Source organism: Balaenoptera acutorostrata, chromosome 1, assembly GCF_949987535.1.
Source record: "Balaenoptera acutorostrata chromosome 1, mBalAcu1.1, whole genome shotgun sequence".
In the NCBI taxonomy this organism is placed as follows: domain Eukaryota; kingdom Metazoa; phylum Chordata; class Mammalia; order Artiodactyla; family Balaenopteridae; genus Balaenoptera; species Balaenoptera acutorostrata.
The window spans coordinates 165,702,874-165,721,141 of NC_080064.1; the positions used below are offsets into that span (position 1 = coordinate 165,702,874).

At 38.1% G+C, this 18,268-nt stretch overlaps 1 protein-coding gene and 1 long non-coding RNA gene across 4 annotated transcripts in view; one reads left to right on the forward strand and one right to left on the reverse strand.

The window, feature by feature from the left end:
- Positions 1-18,268, forward strand: part of LOC130708096 (uncharacterized) — a 312,771-nt gene that overhangs the window by 188,161 nt on the left and 106,342 nt on the right.
- LOC130708104 (uncharacterized) overlaps positions 5,368-18,268 on the reverse strand; it is a 45,137-nt gene continuing 32,236 nt past the window's right edge. The window contains exons 2-5 of one of the 3 annotated variants that reach the window (XR_009008146.1): positions 12,561-12,710; positions 12,297-12,374; positions 11,412-11,555; positions 5,368-5,919 (exon numbers count right to left, since the gene is read on the reverse strand). This is a non-coding gene — a long non-coding RNA (uncharacterized LOC130708104). Of the gene's footprint in view, positions 5,920-7,450; positions 7,607-7,743; positions 8,032-11,411; positions 11,556-12,296; positions 12,375-12,560; positions 12,711-18,268 lie in introns of those variants that run through there. The other 2 variants (XR_009008145.1, XR_009008147.1) reach the window with 2 other exon arrangements.

Consider the following 18,268-nt stretch of genomic DNA (forward strand, 5'->3'; position numbering starts at 1 on the left):
AAAGCAAAATAAGATGGGAGTCTTCATTGGAAAACACCCTGCATCTTGACATCTGGTGTCCAAACTTTATGTCAATATTGATACTATCTCAAGGAATAGCAGATTTCAGATTGGTGAGCCAAACGTGTTTAAAGATCAGTCCTCTTTTCTGCATCATTCAAAATACTGCTCTGCCTTGAACTATTTTCTGAAAATGGAGGATATTTCAGTAGATGTTCCAAATGGTAACTATAGTCACAGATCAAAGGACCATGGATGAGAGGAGATAACTATCTTATAAAAGTGTACATTCTTGTAAATATTTATATTTTTTGTCCTTGAGGTCAAACACTGTCAACATTTTCCTAGGTCACATATAAGTGATTAAACTCCTTATTCACTTTGTGCCAGAGCGTAATGTGAATGAATTAGAATTAGTGAAGGAAGGATTGACTTATATTATTTAAGTAATTACTCCACCCCACCAAAGTACACACTTACTGTCAAGAGTAGGCCTCATTAGTTCTTTTTCTTGGTTCGACATTAGCTTGGTTGTGTGTCCTTGTCCAAACTCTTTGAGAATAAGAACAATTGAATGAATGAATATAAAAGACTGAGTAGGACTTTCTGGGGGCAGCATAGCATTTAAACTGGCAAATTGGCTCTGTGATGGGCTGATCTAAAATGTATTAAATAGTGATGGTTTACAATTAGAGCTTTATGTATATTAAGTCATTTCATCCTCAAAATTACACTAAGGATTAGGTGCTATTTTTAACCCATTTTGTAGATGAGAAAATTGGGGAACAAAGATATTAAGTAAATTGTTCAGAATCACATGGGTACATTACAGGGCTGGGATTCAAACCAGAAATTGACTTCCCAGCCCAGGCTTTTAAAGACTATATTCTACCATCTGTTACTATAGAGTAGAGCATTCCTAATTATATGAAAAAAACCAATTCTACATGTATGAAGAGCTTTTTCAATATCAAAAGGGCTTATTCTTTAATTTTTGAAACGTTGGGAAGGACCATGAAATGAAGAAGGTTGTATGCTTTGGATCTTCTTGAGTCAGTGTTACGTATTCAAGGTTTCTCTAATTCAAATTGAATGAGCTTTTCAGTTTAAAAACATTTTTAGGTATTTTACTGACTAGATATTGTGAGTTAAATTTGACTCTCTGCTAGCCACATGTATTGGGTGTTCTCTGTGGATTATTCAGTTATCAGGTCATTCTGGGTATCTTTTAACTCTTCAACTAAACAAACCACTCTGTGTCGTGAAAGATGTAATTGAATTTTGATATTAAGCTCAAAAAAGATCATTGGGAAGCTGAAGATACTTCAGAAGAAGGGCCCAAATACATTGCAAATTATTGTTTGTGGTCTTTTGTCCTCTGTCACCAGTCATGCCTTTCAGAATACAGAACTCCTGCTTGGCATTAGCTAGACTCTTGCAGGAAAAAGTTAATGTCCTACCTCTAAAGCTAATATAGCTGCCATATAAGGTGCATGAAACTTATTTGGCAGCCAATGACAGTGAGAGACCTTAATTCCTATTTCTTTGAAGAAGGGAAACAGGAACAATGGTGATCATGGGCTTTTTGATGAATTTGTTACCACCATAGAATGAAGGCCGTCCCAAAAAGTTCTGATATTTTTTCTTTTTTTCTTTAGATAATACTTCAGAATGCATCACTTGACATTTTGTATTTCATATTTTCTATAAATTTCTGATTATAAGAATCTATAATTTCTATAATTATCTTCCTCTCTCATACACATGAGCATGTGTATACACACACACACAATCAGAACGGTATGATATTAGGAAGTCTTTCACTTTTCTGATTTGATAGTGTTAGACATTTTGTAAAGTCACTAGACAGGAAAACAAGGAAAATAGCTAAGGACTCATATATGGCGTGGCCTATTTATTCCTCATTGGATTTTGTGGTGCTGCATGTCTTGTCAAATGAATTGGCCACCATGAGCCTCAAATTCTGATAGATCCTAACGGGTTCTACTGAATGTGTTTGCCAGTAAATCACTCGTCCCAAGGAAACCAAAGTGACCTGTGTCAATGGCACGGCTACTCTCAGCAGACTTGGTTGTTGACCCCAGGCCACCCATCTTTCCTGAGTACCTACATATATCTCTCCTTGAGAATTTCTGCTGGCCTACTGTTTACTCAAGTGCGTTGAATTTACAGTGATCACACTTAACCTTACACATGTAAGGTAAAGAAAGCAAATCCCACTAATATTTTAGTTTTATGGTCTACACTGGATCGAGGTGCAAAGTGTGAGGGCCCATAGTTTTGAAAATGATTTTCATCAGCTTTCTAAAATGCTGTGAAAAATCAGCTTCATATTTTATATATCAAAATGCTTAAGGACTTGAACTTGCATAAATAGTCTAAAAGGTTTTAAATGAAAGTGAGCCACCTATATATATACATATATATGTGGGAGAAGTTATATACATATTCTTTACTTACATATATGTAAATCAGGTGATGTCCATGTGTAAGTGTTTAGCCGAGCAAAATCAGACTTGGTGCTAAAGGAGGCTAAGGTTGCAGACTCAATTCCTATACAGCCTCTTTAGTTAATTCTGTCCTTAATTCATAGATTGAACCCCTGACCCTTGGTCATATTTTGTGTAATATCCCGGCTGGTCCAAAAAGGCAGAGTGAATGAATGAGTGCAACTCACCCCACTATTGGGAAAACAAGCAAATTTATCAGGGTAGATCCATAATGTATCTGTTCTTTTGAGGGCAAGTTTAATTTTACTCTCACATTCAATGTGATTTTGATATTACTATGTAAGTCTTGTTAAAATATGTAAATAGGGCATTTGCTAAACTGTCTTTATTTAGTGCTCTTTTTTAAGTGATCATAAAATTTTAATGACTATTATTACTGATACTCTAATAAGTACTTCAATGAATTTTTTGATAGTTAAATATAATTTGTATGCTACTCCAGAATCTCAATATGGGGATTTTAATATTGAAACATTACTGTAAAATATTCATGCCATCAGCCTTCCATATTGCTATACCAAAGAATAAATGCATGTTGATTTGAACTTAAATCTTTCTGACAGTCAATGGTTTGGGTATCACAGAATCTTGTAATGCATTAGTCATTCAGCTGAGGGAAAGGGACCTGCATTTTCAGAGTACTAATAAATTGATGTTAAAAACCATTTTATTCTAGCCAAGAAGTCTCCTGCTTTATAGTATAATTTTGGACATAAATGTGGGTTACTTACATAGAGAGATAACCTTAATCTTTCAGTAGCAACAAGTGCCGGGTGAGGTTAAGGCCAAGAGTTGAGCATTTTTGTTATCAAAATGTTATTGGTCTAAACTTAAGGACCACAATATGTGATCATTGCTGAATGTTCAAATAATTGGCATTCTTTTGAATTCCGCTCTGTGATATTATGTTTGCTCACATTGTAAGTCTCCTACACCCCGGAAGTTTTTTTTGTTTTTTTTGTTTTGTTGTTGTTGTTTTTAAAGCAGACCAGCAATTAGTAGGAAAAGTTTCCTCTCCTGCGCCTGTCATTAGCTTGAGACCAAACAAAGCAGCTCATGAGATTGCGTTCATGCTATTTATGTAGACATTAGACACAGGAACAGGTTTTTAACAATATGACTGCTTGGGCTTTATGTTTCACAGCATGAAGCATTTTGTTGATGCTTTATCAATAGTGTCACCTATTTATAAGCTTCAGCCACTGTTCTTTTAGTGACATTCTCAAGTGGTCTCCAGTTTGGTCAACATCAGCCACTCAGATGCACTTGTGTTCTGTTGCTGGAAAAGTTACACGGGAAGATGCGAGCTTTAGCTAAGGAAAGTCTGAGAAATTGTTAGAGGTAGGAAAGTTCACATATAATTAACATATTATAGCAAACATTGAAGACGTTGAAAAGAAACAGATCAGATGAGTTTTATCTTATAAAGATGTCATTTGACAGATACAGAACAGTAGTCTTGCTTGAAAAGATCTCTACATACACTGAGAGTCTTATATTCCATCAAAAGAAGAAAAAGAAAAAAAAAAAAATCCCTGAGGTGCCAGGAGATCCCTGTGGGGGGAGAGCTGTCTGTGCGTGTATCTCAGGGAATCTTTGGGGGACATTTATCCTCATCTTGGAGGTAGAGGGAAGATTTTAAAGTTCAGAATATTTCTGCCACCTTCCTCTTTCCTCCCCTTGTGCTTACTTCCAGGCAAAGGTGAAAACCTGCTTTATATCCCCTGTGTCTAATGGAGAATCTACATCAAAAGCAGGAAAGTGAGAGAAGAGAGAGGAAAGTGAGGAATAGAGATCAGCTCGTTGCTTTGTGGCAGGTTATAAAATCAGCAAAGGCCTTTGCAGACCCAGGAGCCAGACAGAACTCACAGGAGTAGAAGTAATCTGTTAACAAATGCAGGCCAGTTGGCCACCCCAATGACTGCTGTTTGTCAATCACAATAGGTACAATTCTAACCTATTTGCATTTATAAACAATATGGAGAAAGTGCTAGATGGGATGAAGGGAAAATAAAAGTCAATCTTTCTAAAATTTTTCACGTGGCATTTTTTGACTTGGGAAGGATTACTGTGAAGAGGACATTTGGCAAACCTGCATTTTCTATTTTTTTATACCCATTTTCCAACTGGTTCAGAGAAGAACATACTTTTATAAAAACTGAAGTATAGGTGATTTACAATATTATGTTAGTTTCATGTGTACACTATGGTGATTTGGTATTTTTACAGATTATACTCCATTAAAAGTTTTTACAACATAATGGCTATAATTCCCTGTGCTATACAGTATATCCTTGTCACTTAACTATTTTATACACAGTAGTTTGTATCTCTTCATCCCATACCCCTAATTTGCCCCTCCCCCTTTCCTCTCCTCTTTCATAACGACTGGGTTATTCTATCTGTGAGTCTGTTTCTGTTTTGCATATACATTCATTTGTATTGTTTTTTTAGATCCCACGTATAAGTGACATGATAGTGTTTGTCTTTCTCTGTCTGGCTTATTTCACTAAGCACGATATTAACTACCAACCTGTTGGTAGGCTTTCAGTGATAACAAAAGCCACTCACACAGCAGGTTAGGGTAACTCTGTGGGAGTTACAGTCTAGAAATCTACAGACACACAGTAGTGGAGCCAAACCCCAATACAGTAAGTCCCCTACATATGAACGAGTTCCTTTCCTAGAGCGCGTTTGTAAGTCCAATTTGTTCATAAGTCCAACAAAGTTAACCTAGGTACCCAACTATCACAATTGGCTGTATAGTACCTTACTGTAATAGGTTTATAATACTTTTCACACAAATAATACATAAAAGACAAACAAACACAAGAAATAAAGAAAACATTTTTAATCTTACAGTACAGTACAGTACCTTGAAAAGTACAATAACACAGTATTGATACAACAGCTGGCATATAGGGGCTGGCATCGAGTGAACAGGCAAGAAGAGTTACTGACTGGAGGAGGGAGAGAAGGTGGGAGATGGTAGAGCTGAAGGATCGTCAACGATAGGAGACAGAGGGCAAGCTGCAGTTTCACTCACGCCATACGTGATTAGACATGCGAATGCACGTTCACATCTTTGAAAGTTCGCAACTTGAAGGTTCGTGTGTAGGGGACTTACTGTAGACTTTCTTCTGTGATCATCCACTGCAGCGACCCTCTAGTAACTCCTGACACAGTAGAGCTGCTGGCCATAGACGCTGGATCCCTTTTCGGGGGTGAAATGCCTTTTCCTGGCTGTAGAAAGTAAATCCATGGCTCTTCTTATGTGTTCAGACTGGCTTGAGACCCTGGCTTTAATAGACAAGGTCTGTAGGTCTTGAGGCTCATATTCTCCCTTTCCTCATCTGGGTAACAATAGAGTGATGACAGGCATTAAAACCTAGAGAGGATATAAAGGTCCATCATAATAAGGGTAGATTAGTGTATATCACAATGCCGTGTGCCAAAAATGGAGGTGAAGTTTCTGTCTCAGCTCATTACTCTGAAATCCCATAAACTGGGGTCTACTCTTTAGCCAGCTGGGTTTCTGAAGCCAAGTCATCAACAGGGCTTGTAATCAAGCTGGACAGTTACTTTAAAATGTGGGCAAACAAGTCCAGAGGTAAGGAAATAAACCAGGATGAGCAGAATAACTTGAGCCCACCCACTTTGGCAGATCACAGAATGAGCTACACAGCAGAAAAACATTTTATGCCCGAGAACCTTAAAGTATAACCCTAAAAAAAAAGTGCTCAAAGAGTCTAGATATACTTTTATTCTTTGTAAACAAAGTTATTTCAGAGTGATTTCCCTGAAGGTTGGCATTACCCTGCCTAAAAGTTTGTGGTCAACAGAAGTCTTTTGGGAAAAGTCTTTAGCCACTTTGACGTAGAAAGTCAACGGCTTTTCCGAAATGTGACAGGCTCGTAAACCCCAAACAGGTCTGAATGGAGTAGAGGGGTGAGAGAATCAATTCTCCCTGTCATTCTAGTAGTTAAAAATATTGGAAACTATCCTCCATCAGTGCCTTGAATCTTTTATTTTCTTCCTTTAAGACTAAGCCACCTATAATAATTCAGCAGATGTTACAATTAAAGCCCACGGAGAGGTCTGTTCATTTATCTGGGCTGTGGGTTCTATCAAACATCCCTCAGTCATTTTCCATAGTCAGTAATTTTTTTTTTTTTAACCTGGCAATGATGTCAACTTCAGTAAGTTAAGATGCTATGCTCCCTTTGCTGTTTATGCTTCAGTGCCTTATTAAATGCACCAGCTAAACAGAAAATGTGGTATAAATATGTTTCATGAGTCATTTAAGGATTCAGCCAAGAGACATTGCAATTGACTTTTGAGTCCATTTTTAGAACAAACTCTTTCAAGACTCTCCTCAACGGGAATACTTCCCCCTGTACTAGAACTGACAAGGCTGTATGCATTACTTTATTTTGATACTGACATTTAAACAATAAAATAAAGCCATTTAAAACAAATAGTAGTGCTTTAAGTGTCTGGGCTGTCAAGACATCAAATTATATAACTTGGAAAAAATCAGAATTCATTGTTAATGGTATGCACTTAACACAAAGGGTCGCTGGAGTACTCACCAGATACATATTCAGCTACCATGTTGGCGCTAACAGGCTGTATTCCTTTAGATACAATTGACTATATTCACTTAAATGGACTTGACTCAAGTACAGTCACTGTATTCAAATGTCAAAAAAAAAAAAAAAGAGAGAAAGAGGATGTCACAGAGGGTCACAAATTATGTTGGATTTTGACAGATTGTCGCCCTGCTTTACAAGAGCGGTAACATCTCATTTGTCACCGTTTGATCTGTAAGTGCGGGAATGGGAGCGGAAGACCCTCCATCTCCGCCACAATTTAATCGCTCTGAGGCCGACAGTGGTGGTGGGAGCCACCTGCCCGTGCACTGCACTGCTGATCTGTTTTAATTTAATCGTCCGTCAGCTGGATGAAAGCATAAATCGTCTCTCTTTGATCTGCAAATGGTGTGTTTTTGTAAAGCAGGGTGTGGAGTCAGGGAGAAAGGACTTCAAATTTCGTGTAGCCTGGACATTGTGGCCCTGTGGAGACACCAGAAGTGATATTTTACTGTACAGGAGTTGCAAACCAAGAAAAGACTCTCTTGGGAAACTTGTGACAGAGCAGGGAAAATAGCAAAAGGAAACCTATTTGGGTTAAGAGGCTAACAATGAAATGAAAGCTTATGAGTGTAATGAGATATCGTTCTTAGAAAACGAAAAACAATTCTCCCATTCATATCTATCATCTTTTTTTTAAATTTATTTTTTAATCGAAGTATAGTTGATTTACCATGTCGTGTTAGTTTCGGGCGTATAGCAAAGTGATTCAATTTTACATATATATGTGTGTGTATATATATTCTTTTTCAGATTCTCTTATAGGTTATTACAAAGTATCGAGTGTCATTCCCCATATCTATCATCTTTTAAACAACATTTTGTTGTTGTTAGTGTTGGAACTTTGGCTGCAAGAGAAACAACAGAGGAGAAGGTTAAAGGAGTTTTTTTATATTGCCACTGTGAACGGTCAGCATTATTTTATTTTATTATTTTTATTAAACCACAGTTGATTTACAATATTGTGTTAGTTTCAGGTGTGAATGGGCGGCATTATTAATGCCACCTGAAGTTTTCTGAGCATGATGTGAACAGTAAAAGATGATTTTGTTAAAATTGGGATGTGGAAAGAGGCATGCACTTTTAAATAAAATGAATGACGTGATGATAGAACACAATAAACGTTACATCAAAATAGTTTTTATGAGCCTTTAAGTGGTCTCACAGACAAACATTTTAAGGTGCTTTCCATGTCATTTCATAGTCTTTTTCCCAGAATCACAAATAATATATTTTTATAAATAAAAAGGAAACACTTTATAGCACTTCTGCCAAAAATAAATTGGGTAATGAAGAATTGTCAAAAACACATTCAGTGTCTTGTTTTTAAAACAATAACTTCTTACTGCAGAGATCAAAGCAGTAATACAGGGTTTTATAACCATGAGTATAAACGTTTCCACCATTATAAGATATTACCATTATAATAGTGTTTTTATGACTCCTGTAAACAGAAACTTGGGGACATGCTACACATTTTTATACAAAAAGTTTCCAATATTTTTAAAAATTAATAACCAAACTATTTCTAAAGAAGAATCCATTTTGGGAAAAATCCCCAGGAGTAACCCAGAAATTTCCAAAGGACTTCCCCCAGTCCACAGGGAATCAATCCACAAACCAAAGAAAAATTCCCCCTGAAATTGCTTTAGGATCCCATGGAAAGCAGGAACAATTTACAGTTCAATTCGAAAAGCTCCAAATTTCTTCACTGGCAATGGTTCTAATAAAATTACCAGCAGAGGAGAAGGGCCCTGAAGGCCAACTGAGTCATCCTGCTTATTCTGGCCCATGTATTTAGTTGGCTTTCTCCTTCCATAATTCCCATTAATGGCTTTTCTAAGCAGTATTTGCATAGGAAGCATAAAGGTGTCTCTGCCGCGTCCATTTATTAAGTTATTCCACTTTGAGGCCGCAGGCTCAGGGGTAAACATAGCTGAGCTTTTAGGTTCAATAAGTCCCACAAAGCAGTTTTGGAAGAACCTGAATTTTTATAATGGGATTCTGAGGAGTGTCAAGTAAATTGTGGTTGTGACACTAATGTTAGTGTGAGGGAAACGAGAGAGCAGAGTATTATGGATTCTTCCCACCTTGTAGAGCTAAGCTCTGCTGATGTATTTGGGCCTAGGACAGACTACACAGAAGAGGGAAGGGAAAGAGGGAAGGAGAAGAAGGAGGTAGAAGAAAGAGGAATGGAGAAAAGAAGATAAAGGGTGTTGTGTTACATTGTGTATGTATTTTGGGAAGTGATGTAGGGCCACCAACAAGTGCCCTTAGGTGCCCTTTACTGTAACTCAGGATGTCTACTCTTCTGCTTCCATTTTACAGCACCTTAGAATTGCATCAGTTCCTCAAAGGCAAGTCCTTCCTACTTTCCTTCTTCCCTTCCTTCCTTCTCCCTTCCTTTCTTTTCAAGCAAGAGTAAATATTCAGAGCATCAAGTTTATAGACTACTGTCATCAGACACCTCCTGGCATTCGTCTTTTTCTAACCCCTCCATCTCTTCAGTTACTAAGCCTAGTGGATTCTACCTACAGAAGATCCTTTGACTGCATCTCTTTCTACTCATCCCCCCTTGCCACTGTATTTTTTTATTTTTTTGTCTGAGCCATGGGGCATGAGGGATCTTAGTTCCCTGACCGGGGATCAAACCCCTGCCCCCTGCAGTGGAAGCGCAGAGTCTTAACCACTGGACCACCAGGGAAGTCTCCCCCTTGCTGCTACTTTAGTATAGATTGTTTTCCTTTATCACCCAGGCTATGAAGTAATCTCCATTGGTCTATGTGTCTACGGTGCCTTCTGTTCCGGACTTTCGCACTGCACAGGATAAAGTCCAAACCCCCTACCAGTTGTCTAAGCGGCCATTCACACTTAGAACCCAGTTGACCTCCCTGGCCTCCTTCAGCTGCGGTATGTTTTAGCCACCCCGCTCTTCTCACGACTGCTGGCACGTCGCAGGCTCTCCATGCCTCCGTGTCTCTGCTTATTCATTCTCTCAACCTGGAGTGCCCTTCTCACCTGTGTCTTTGCCTAGAGAAATTCAACACGTCTCAAAGAAATCACTTCCATTTTGTGAAGACTTCCTGAATCCTCTGGCAGAATTAATTGTTTCTTGCTCTACATTCCCATAGGTTGTTTTTTTTTTTTTACATACCTCTAGTGTAGTACAAAATATATTACAGTGAGTTATTAAAAAGAGTCCCCCAGTGGATTCTGGGCCCTTGAAGGCAGGCAATAAGTTTTATTCTTGTCTGACCTCCTCTCTTCCTGCCCCTAAACCCAGCATAGTGTTTGTGACCTGAGTCCATTTTCCATCAGTATTGATGATAAACTCATTGGCAAGGGTTATTCCAGGAAGTTTCTTTGGAGGCTTAACTTGAATTGTGTGCGTGTGTGTGTGTGTGTGTGTGTGTGTGTGTGTGTTTATAGGTGCATTATATTTGTTAGTAGGCTTAATATTTATATATACTCATGAGATTTTATCTCTAGTGACTAGGCTAGGCTCTTTATACCAGTTGAATTTATCCTTCAGGCTCGTCTAAGACAATCTGGCGATTGATTTCTGTGACAAGGAAACACAAGGAAGAGAGAGACAGAGAGAAAGAAGACCCTACCATTTATATTAAGGACCTACTGTGTGCCAAACTTGGTCCTAGATGCTTTTTATAATCTTAGTTATATCCCTCAGAGGCAGTAAAACAGCTAGATCCCAGTTCTACCACTTTTGTTTGAGAAAACCTGGGCATTTACTTAGCCACTATGTGCTCTGTTGCCTTTGCTTTTTTCCTCATAGGATTGGTGTAAGGAATAAGTTAGTAAATGTAAAGATCTTAAGACAATGCTTTGCACCTGATAAGTACTCAGTACTGTAAACAGATTGTGTGTGTGTGTGTGTGTGTGTGTGTATTTCAGCAGCACTTATTATCCTCATATCCTTAGAGATAGAGTGTTTGGGTATCCTGCCCAAAGTCACATAGATAGTAAGTGGCAGAGCTGAACATGGGGTGGTGGGAACCAAATTCACCGCTTTAGGCACTTACAGCACACCTCTCTCTCCAGCATTCATGTTTAGAGCCTGTCCTAATCATTAGTAAGGAGATGCAGAAGAAAAACAAATTAACATGGTCTTATCGTGCTGTAGCTAAATCAAATGAAGAAAAAAAAAATACTCCTCTAAATATCCTTTAAATGCCTTCAAGGCCCCATAAGCTACATTGACTTAACTTACTACAGAGATGGGTAAATTAGGCAAGGATAAAGTTGGTTGATGGGGATCTGTAAGCCTGTAGTTTTCTAAACTCAATGGTGAATCCTGCCAACAACTGGAATTCTGGTTTGGGAGACGGCAGCATCTTTAGGATCATTTTGGAACCTGGAGCAAAAGAAAATATACACATTGAATTTTGTACAATTATGTAGACTTTAAGGGCACTTGATGTTTTTAAAGATTATAAGTCTATTTTAATAACTTATATTTCTATTTCTAAGTGTGTGACCTTTACATTGAAGGCACATCTACTATTGTACATTCCGCTCTGTACCAAATACTGTACAGGGAAATAAATGAGGGCTAGGCCCTTCTGTGACAGTGAACTTCACTTTCGTAGAGACTGATCAATCTTGAGAGGTGATAAATGCCGGTGGAAAGGTACAGTAAGCCATCATATACTAAATATGGAAAAGTACTTTTAAATAATACTGAAATGTGCAAAATATAACCTGACAGCCACCACCAAATAGAATTGTGGGCCCAGATTTTGTTTGACAGTATTAGCGACTAATGAAGATTTTGACAGGAAATGGCAGCATACACAACATACACGTTAGCTAGTGTATCAATAATAAGGTTATTTTTATATTTGTGTCTCCTATCTTTTCATGGCAGATTATTTTAAGAAAAAAGTAGGCTTGTTACTTCTAAAATGGATTTCAGTGAAGATTATGTCCTGAATCCCAGAGTATTCTGTTTTATTGAACCTGATTAAAAGCGTTAGGGATCCTACTCGGCATTTTTTCACAAAACAGATCTTGCGGAAACATGAAAACCTCAGTTGTTGTTTTTGTGGTTTCTGGATAGAAGTAAGAATGTAGGAGTATCAGAGTCTGCACCCACCTGGAGGTCAGGACTCTGCAGCAGAAGCTGTGTCAAGGACGAAGCGCAGTCTCCCAGGTAGACGCCATCAAAGGTTCCCTAGAGACAAGTACACACTAAGTGTTGGCTTCCTTGAGAAAAGATCTGTGTTCTCCTCATTTGATGTTTATGTGCCAGGCATTGTGCTGGGTTTTAAATATACAATAGCAAACAAAAGCTAGTATGACCCAGTTTCTGAGAAAAAGTTGATAATCTCATGCATAATAATCTCAGGAGTAAGTGTACCTGAAACTTCTAGGTAGCAGAGTAGATGGTGCTATCAAGTACATGTAATAGATGAAAAAGCACAGCTTGTTTGAACATCTGATGTTCTACACATTACAAACACCCATTTGTAATAGATTTGTCACAAAGAGGTAGCTTTCATTGGAGATTCTAGAATGCAAGAGAGAAGGTGAAAGAAAATTCAAAACCAATAACTAGGGGAGATATTCCAGTCCTGCAAATTCCTCTGAGCAATACAGAGGACATCTATGTTATTTGTTTGTGTAACTCTCAGAAGATACAGTCTCTCCTGTGTTTTGTTTTGTTTTGTTTCCTAGAGTATTCTGGATATTACTAATTTCAGAGGTGTTTTGTGGACTAGAGGAAATTGGTAAAGGTGTTCTTGGAACAAGGTGCAATCTGATTGCTTCATTAGATTTTAATAATATGCTTGGTGATTTCTGCTATTTTAAATGAGCTCCAATCCCCATTGAACCATCAGACTTGGGAACTGTGTAACTGTGTCTGTGGTTGGGAGACGGGTTAAGCTAAAGGTGGCAGCCCATCGGTTGTAGAACCAAATATAGAACACTGGCTTCTGAGTTCAGTGTCTGGGCCCTAGACACAAGGGCCCGGTAATGTTGCCCAGCCCCACCGTTTCTGTGAATTGAACCCCCGGAACTCCAGGGAGGATTAGGTACGATTTGGTGAATCTATGATTCCCTAAGAAGGTCTTCGGATGTCTAAAAATATCTTCCTTTTCTCTCTTGACACTTAGAGGAAATCTACTGCATGATCCCCTCAGAAAGAGGACTGAAATGAATTTATGACCTGAATGCCTATATTAAATATTTGCCCTAAAAACAATGAGACCAGGGCAACTATGCATATGTGAAATATGCATTGTTTCGGGAGAACATTTTCAGAATCTGCAGTCATGACAAAAGCAATAAAGGAGGATAATATTTAAGTTGATAAAAGATGCAAACATGGCTTTATTGGGTTTCTAAATTCAAATTAAAAGAATAAATATTTCATCAGTGATACTAATTAAAGATTGGTCAAAGATTTGTCTGTGTCTCCTATAGCAAATACCAATCAGAACTGATTAAGAGAAGTAACATTTATTGGACTGCTCAGTTCATAATACTATGAAGTCTGTTTTACTGAGTAATGGTTATTTGATTATTACTTGATTTTCAAATGACATTAGTACTCCATGCCATTTTGCTCTTTCCACAGAGCTAAGTTTGGATCTGGGCATGGGGGTAGTAATGCTTTGGGATGATTAATTCTATAAGCCGGGGTTATAGTGGTTTTGTGTGGATATGTGTGGTTTTAGTGTCTTCATCTGGTTCCATCCTTGCTTTAAAAAAAGCCGATTTAAAAATTGATTGAAAGGACTCTGATATTCAGGCACTTAGCATTTGATCATCATAGTCACATGTTTCTTTTCCATTTTGTTTAAATATTTATACGTCTCATTAGATGCAAGATTCTGATAAAATAGTTTGTGCACTCAGTAATAAGGGCTATTGCGGAAATAGAGAATGGAGAAGATGATGTAAAATGAAGGCCACGGTCACTGGCTTGGGTCTCCTGTATATCAGAATGGGGCTGCTCAGTGGTAGGGTCCAGGGGTTGGTCTTTCAGAAGTAGGTGTGAATATGTACACATAGGGTTTATGTTGTACCTTCTTTCTGTCCAGTTTCATTCTTTAGATTTTGAAGCATGTAAATTGCCAGGAAACCATCCACTCTGTCCACCTTTCCAGACCATCGTGTTTGCTCTAGATTTCCTTACTTCTTGGCTTTGTAAGAAAGACTGATGCAAAAAAATGTTTTTGCTTGTCCGCATAATAAATATAAACAAGTGAATCAGAGGTCACCATGATGTAGCCTCATGTCAACCTTTGTCGCCAGTTTTTTCAGTATGTAACTCCACTTTTCTCAAGGTCAGGGTCATGGGCAGGTGGGGATGTGGTCAGCGTTGAGATGGGACTATCTTGAACCCTCTCAGGAGTCCACATGTGATCAGAATAGACTAGAGATTTCCTTTATGCTCTCTAGGTAACATGCTTTCATGAATGTAGAAATTCTTTACGGTTTCCTAAGGACAACAAAACCATTATGGATTCAGTGGCTCTCGTATAACGAGAGGGTTCTCTCTGAACAACCTCTTTCAAAGAAGATCTACAGAACCATCTGTGGATTTATCTAACGATAAATCCTCTTTCTCTGTTAACCAGATGGAAAGTACTAGAGCACTGTGACAACTCTTCCTTCCCCCTCAACAGTTGGGCTGTGCGTGCACGTAGACACATGTCTACTTGCAGCTGTTTTTGTGAGCAAATCTATGAAACAATGAAGAGTTAAAACAATTCTCCGAATGGCCTGGGCATGCTGCTCCCACTCTGTATGTATGTGTTACATACCAGGTACATTAAAATTCACATTTAAATTTCAAATGAGTTAAATACACCATTGCTTTCAAATAAGTGACTGATTTTTGTTCCTCTCATGTTATATTAATATTAATATTATGGAATCCTGTAGCCTGGCATTCCTTGCTGACTATCTGATAATTGGGTCGGTGGGGGAGGACTGAGGGTCATCTTGTTTAGCTTATCTCTGCAAGAGAAAGAGGGCCCCATAATAAGGGAAAGCGGCAATAAAATGGTAACAAAAAAATTGAAAAGAAGATTTAATCTCTGGCCAATTTGAAACATATCCCAGGGAATCCATAGAGAAAAAGATAAAGTGTGACTATGAGTAAGTTAACTAAACACATTACACTGTGAGAGCAAATGGAGTTAGTCCATTGTACATGTTTAATTTCCTATTAGTCTCTGGCGTTTACTACCACGCCTGAGTTGGGGCATCTGTAAATTCAGTTAAATACAGTGCATTGTCTAAACATATCACAGCTCCAATCAGTCACCCCAGCTGCTGATAAGAAGCCTCTTGTATTATTGAATACAATGGGGAGGCTCTGCAGGCACCAAGATAACAGCTAGGTATTTCACTTTTAAGTATGGAAAGAAAGGAAGAAAAAAAAAAGGAACCTAGCTGCTTGCCTTTGCTTTTACAGCTCTGACATTTATTACCACTCTCAGATCTGCTATACACTAGTGATGTGATTTTGGTTTCGGATGTATTATGTCTTTCTTTGGTTTTAACTTAAACTCTGTGAATCAAAGAGAAGGAAGGAGAGCAGGGGCAGCAAAGCGGTACAAACAAACCAGAAGATCAGCTTTTCCCTTCCTATGAAAATAACAGCAACTTCTTCAGAAGATGTTTTTGTGTTTTGTTTTGTTTCATTTTTTTAATCTAAGCTCTCTTTATTGATTTGTGCTTTTCTTCCAGGCTGGGTACATAAGGATGAAACCCAGTCTTTCCCTTACTTTTCTTTTTCATAGTTTCATTGAAATTTTTAGTAGAGGTCCTCTAATGATTGATCTCAGAAGGCAAATCGCTTTGACCCTAATGAACTAGAGGGCAAGTCTGTGCATAATCTAGCAAATGCCTTTCCCAAGTTCCACATACGATTTTTCGTTCCTATTGTTATTATTATTTTATTTAGTCTTCATATTACGTTACTTATTATGTTACTTATATTATACCAATCTTTCCACTTTTGGTGACAGTATAGATATATAGAAATGTTTTTAGATATAATGCTATCTTTCATTTTAAACACTTCTTTTGCAAGGGAGATGGGAATAGTGCCTCTCATTCCTGAGAATTATTCATATACCATTTTCTAAAATCTTATTCAGATACTGGCTATTATGTTGTGTGGAAATCACAGTAATACCTGTTTTGCACTTTGTTTTTTAATAGAATGATTGATAATCTTTTGCAAACTGCACCATATGTCCAACATTCACATATTTGTGAAAGTACGAATCGCATTGCCTTCATTTGATTTTATGAGTTTATATTTCCTCTTTCCCAAACAGATGTTTTACTACAGCTGCTATTTGTTTAGTAAGTTGGTTCACAGGCAATAGTTCTGTTTTCATATAACATTAAGGATCTGACCAAAAACGTTAATGGGAAAAAAAAGAAAAAGAAGAAGAAGAAGAAAAGAACAAGTAACTTCTTTATCAAGTTCCTGTTTGAGCTTTGTTTCTTGGTTACGTTTTTTTTGGCCTAGTTTTGTGCCGTGCTTCTCTTTACAATAGCGGCCTCCTTGTACACACATATGCATCCGCCCCTCACATACAGGCATCTCCCCCCGCCCTTCCATCCACCTGTCCTCCTGGTAACAAGCCAAAGCAGCCCTAAGGCCACAGGGGTAGGGTTTCAGTATATTCCAAAGATGTAGTTATCCTGCACAGAAACACTACTGTGTCTTTGGTGACAAACAGCGATATAATTTGCCTTTTTAAAGTTAAAAGGTCAAGAGTAATGGTTTAGATCAAGGAGCAACAGCTAAATATTTTAGGTGATACAGGTCATGGAAAACAATGTAAATGCGGAAGTTAGCGGGTGAACGCTAGGTATTAGAAACGGATTATTGGCTCATGCAAGTGACCCGATCCCTTTCTAATGCCCCAGGATGCACTTCTATAGAAAGCTTACTGTTTCTTAGAGATGAGGTTGATGATCCAGTTATGAAAGCCTGCTTAAGCCTAGTGCCCTTTATCAAGCTATTGTCTCTCAGCTCTAAGCCCACTCTTTTTTGTGTGTGTGATGCGGTGGCTGGGATTCTAGGCAGGAGGAGAGAGAAGAAATTGGATCTTTATGTTTGCTTCCTGTTGACTTTTTCCTGACAGTGCCATCCCATCAAAGACCCTTTGCCCTGGCATTGACAGTTGGCTCCGTTTCTAGCTCTTTCTGGCACTCCCGCTCAAGCCCCATTAGCATAAGCTCAGAGGTCTGAGTCTTAGTCCAGTGGGGACCTCTTTGCTGGGCTTCCAGATTCTGATAGTACTGAATCTTCCTTGTGCTCCCACAGTTTCCAGAAGCTTCCTGCAGTTAGGATCTCTGCCCTATTTTTGCTCTTGCAGTTCTCCAACACCCTTTGAACCAGTTTCTCATATTAAATTCTCCCTGTTGAAATGCCTAGTATGGTTTCTGTCTTCCCATCTGGACTCTGACAAAAGTAGAACAACAATTTCCTCCTTTATATGCATTATTTCTCTTAATGTCACATCCTCATTTCCTCACTGGGTGGTAGAATTTGTAACCAGAATGTTATGGCATAAATTAAAGAATTTTCTGTTTTCTTTATTGGAAATCTCAGCGTTTTATAGAATCGTTTGAAAATGACTGAGATCGCTGAATCACTGTGCTTGCGTTTCATTTCTTATATGTCTGTGACTTAAACTGATTTGCAGCCGGTGATCTTTTGTGGAGTATTCACAGGCTCCTTAGCATTCAATAGTGTCTTTTTATGGTGAGGATTAAATAGAAATCTATCTTCATCCGGCAAGTAGTCAAACCAGATAAAGCAGATAGGTAAATAAAGTTATAACAAATATTTGCAAACTACTTCAGTGAAAATTAGGGTCGATTCATGGATTGTGTCAGTCTTTTGGAGAATGGATGAATAAGATACATTTTGAAAAAGTTTGTGTAGAATGTGGGCTTTGAGTTACATGTTAAAGTAAGCAGAGGAGTTTAGTGTGAAAAATGAACAAGAGGAACTATTAATGAAAATTAAATGATATTTAAGAACTACATAGATTAATTTCCTTTAAAAATGTCATTCAGTATACACAA